The following is a 4192-nucleotide window of genomic DNA, read 5'->3' as shown; positions in this document are numbered from 1 at the left end:
ATTTAAAATTATGGAGAGCAAAGATAAATTCAATAGAGAATAGAAAAAAAAGAATAAACAAAACTAAATATTGTTTTTTGGAAAAAATAAATAAAATTGACAAAACTTTAGCTAGACTGACACAGAGAAAAAGAATGCAAATAACTAAAATGGAAATTGAGGATGTTACTATCTACCTTAAAAAATAAAAAAGGATAAAAAGAGGATAAGATAACCTATTTAATGGACAAATTCCTAGAAACACACAAATTATCTAAACTAAGTGAAGAAGAAATAGAAAATATCAACAGACCTATAACAAGTAAAGAGAATGAATAAGTAATTGAAAACCTCCCTACAGAGATAAGTCCAGGACGGATGGGTTCGCTGATGAATTCCACCAAACACTTAAAGAATTAACACCAATCCTTTCAAACTCTTCAAGAAAATAGAAGTGTACAGAACACTTCCTAACTCCTTTTATGAGGTCAACATTATTCTGACACCAAAGTAGGATTAAGATAACACAAGGAAAGAAAATTACAAACCAATATTCTTTATAAATATAGATACAAAAATCCTCAACAAAATATTGGCAAACTGAATCCAACAACATATTAAAAGGATTATCCACCATGACCAAGTGGGATTTATCCTAGGAATGCAAATCTCTTAGTCTAGGTTCTCCAGAGAAACAGAACCAATAGGAGATAGACAGACAGATAGAAAGATAGATAAATAGATAGATAGAAAGAAAGATAGACAAAATGGGAGAAAATATTTAGAAATCATATGATTCCATATGGAGTCAGACAACAGAGATTTAATATCTAGTATATATAATGAATATGTAAAGAACTACAATTCAACAACAAAAAGACAAACAATCCAATTAAAAAATGGGTAAAGGACATGAATAGACATTTCTCCAAAGGAGATACACAAATGGCCAATAAACACATGAAAACATGCTCAATATCAACAGTTATTAGGAAAATGCAAATCAAAACCACAATGAGCGATCACTTCATAACAACTAGGATGGCTATTATGAAAAAAAAAAATAAATATTGGCTAAGATGTGGCAAAATTGGAACCCTTGTGCATTGCTAGTGGAAATGTAAAATGGTGCAGCCATTGTAGAAAACATTTCGGGAGTTCTTCAAAAAGTTAAACATAAAATTACCCTATGACCCAACAATTCCACCCCTAGGTATATACCCCCAAATTTGAAAGCAGCCACTCAAACAGATACTTGTACAACAATGTTCATTGAAGCATTATTAACAACAGCTGGTGAAAACAACTGAAGAGTCTATCAGCACATGATGAATAAACAAAATATGGTATATACCTACAACGGAATATTATTTAGCCATAAAAAGGAAAGAAATTCTAATTCATGCTACAATATGTGTCATGGCTTGAATTATGTCCCCCCAAAAATGTGTATATCAGTCCGGCTGGGCCATGATTCCTGGTACTGTGTGATTTTCCTATATGTTGTAAATCCTGCCTCTATGATTTAATGAGGGAAGATGGGTGGCAGTTGTATTGGTAAGGCAGGACTGGATCTACAAGACTGGATTGTGTCCTGAGGCAATCTCTTGAGATATAAAAGATAGAAGTGAGCAGTGAGACAGGGGGACCTAGTACCATCAAGAAAGCAGTGCCGGGAGCAGAGCGCGTCCTTTGGACCGGGGTCCCTGTGCAGAGAAGCTCCTAGTCCGGGGGAACACCGAAGAGAAGGCCGACAGAGAGAAAAAGCCTTCCCCTGGAGCTGATGCCCTGAATTTGGACTTTTAGCCTACTTTAACTGTGAGGAAATAAACTTTTCTTCGTTAAAACCATCCACCTGTGGTGTTGCTGTTATAGCACCACTAGATGACTAAGACAATATGGATGAACTTTGAAAACATTATGCTAAGTGAAATAAGCCAGACACAAAAGGAAAAATATTGCATGATTCCATTTACATGAAATATCTAGATTAGGCAAATGCATAGAGATCAAAGTAGATTAGTAGTGACTAGGGGCTGGGGAAAGGGGGGAAGAGGGAGTTATTGCTTAATGGGCACAGAGTTTCTGTTTGGTGTGATGAAAATGTTTTGGAAATAGAAGATGGTGAAGGTTGCACAACATTGTGAATATAATTAATGCTATTTCAATGTTGGAATGCATGCTCACTAATTGAGTATGTTTAAATTTTTGGTTGGTAATATGGATTTTGAGAAATATGATCTGGTAATACAAGCCATCAATTAGGTGAGCGGCACTGTGGTGCCACTGATCTGTGGTATGACAATATACCAATGAGAGCTATATAATTTATTGCAAGTGCCTTTCCATTAGGTTACATGGGCAACCTCTGGTTTTCCAAATATGACCCAGAAAAAAACCAAAACAAACCTATCAGGGCTCCCTAACTATCACATAGGAAAGCTATAATTATACTTGTGAACTTTATCTCACAGAAATAAAGGAATAAAAGGCAAAAGTTTATAAAACTAACACATCCAGGAAGTATCACCTAATAGAATGCTCAACCTATATAACATTAAGGCTCCAACTTTGATCTGCTAAGCATTTCAAAAGGGACCCACCTTGACACTAAATGCATTAAAACCAGAATAATGCCTTATCTCTGAGGTCCAGAGGCATAAAAAGTGGCTGGTATACTGTTAATTCAATAGTAATGAAAAAGATAATACTTATCTCTTATCCATATTACATAGTAGATATCAACAAAGTACTTCTTCTCTGCCACATTGGGATGCCCAAGTGAAGCCATCAGGAAATATATACCTAATATATCTTAGATCCACAATATAATCTCAGTGAATACTTAGTGTGATCATTAAGGTTGTATGTCAACTTGGCTGGGCCATGATGCTCAGTGGTTTGGCAGTTAGGATGTAGTTTGGCAATCATATTTATGATGTGATCACCTCCATGATGAGATTTGATATAATTTGATCACCTCCATGGTGGGATATGCTGTGAGTAGCAAATCAGTTGGAAGAGTTTCCTTGGGGGTGTGGCCTGCATCCAATATAGGTGGACTCTCTGGCAAGGCTCATGGGCTTTTGCTTGCTCTGGATCCTGCAGCTGTCTTCTGTTTGTTTGATCTACTGTTCTTGGGACTCAAGCTAGCAGGTTACTTGCTGTCTTGCATGCTGATCTTGGGATTCATTGGTCTTCACAGCTTGTGAGCAAGAACCCTGCTGCCTGACTGGCTGATCTTAGGTTTGCCAGCCCCTGTGACTACATTGATCAGGAGAAGCCTTGAGCCTGACCCATGGACTTTGGACATTCCAGCCTCTACAACCACATGAGCCATTTCCTTGATATAAATCTCTCTCTATATATATTTATATGCTTTACTCGTTTTGCTTCTCTAGAGAACCCAGCCTAAGACAACTTACTAAAAGTTAGTTAATCCTAATATATCTTTATGCTTGCATTATATATAATTCTAGGAATAACAGGTATTTGCCAAGGTCTCTTGTCTAGACATGGACCAGTAACTTGAAATTTGCCTCTAAAATTGGAGGGTGCTGAGAGACTAAAGAAAGAGGCAGGCAACGCAACAACAAAGAATTATCTGGCCCAAAACATCAATTTGAGATTGAAAAATCCTGCTCTAGCAGAAGTAAAGCTTGTGCATTTGTATTTTGTTCCCTTCCTTATTGTATTCCTTGTGAAAAAGGCAAATCATCTCTGGAACTTCAGATGAAATATAAATAAGGAAGAACAAATGTGAGAATGATGTAAAGCCAGGTACATCCAGCAGATTTCTATCTTATGCACATGTCATGAGTATCTAACATAGGACTGTCAAGTCGTTTGTATTTTGCTTTTCATATATATATAATTACAATTTTTCTCAGGGTAATACATGCATATGGCAAAAAATCGAAGACTATAGAATAAATAGCTCATAATGAGCTTATATTGAAAATTAAGTTTCCTTGTCTCACTCCACAGATGTGATTATCTTTTATTCTTTCTAGTTCTGTTTTTTCTGATAGTTACTTTCATATCTGTAAATGATATCTTTATACCCCTATTTCTTAACCGATCAACTATAATCAAGTCAACTTATACTGCCTGCTTTAATAGAAGATAATATTCAGCGTATCATTTACCTCCATCCTCCTCCCACCACATGGTTAGATCAGTAGTCTCCATCCTTTCGCTGGTCACCACTGTG

Source organism: Trichechus manatus, unplaced genomic scaffold (assembly GCF_000243295.1).
Source record: "Trichechus manatus latirostris isolate Lorelei unplaced genomic scaffold, TriManLat1.0 scaffold00209, whole genome shotgun sequence".
In the NCBI taxonomy this organism is placed as follows: Eukaryota; Metazoa; Chordata; class Mammalia; order Sirenia; family Trichechidae; genus Trichechus; species Trichechus manatus.
This window is presented reverse-complemented; position numbering follows the sequence as displayed.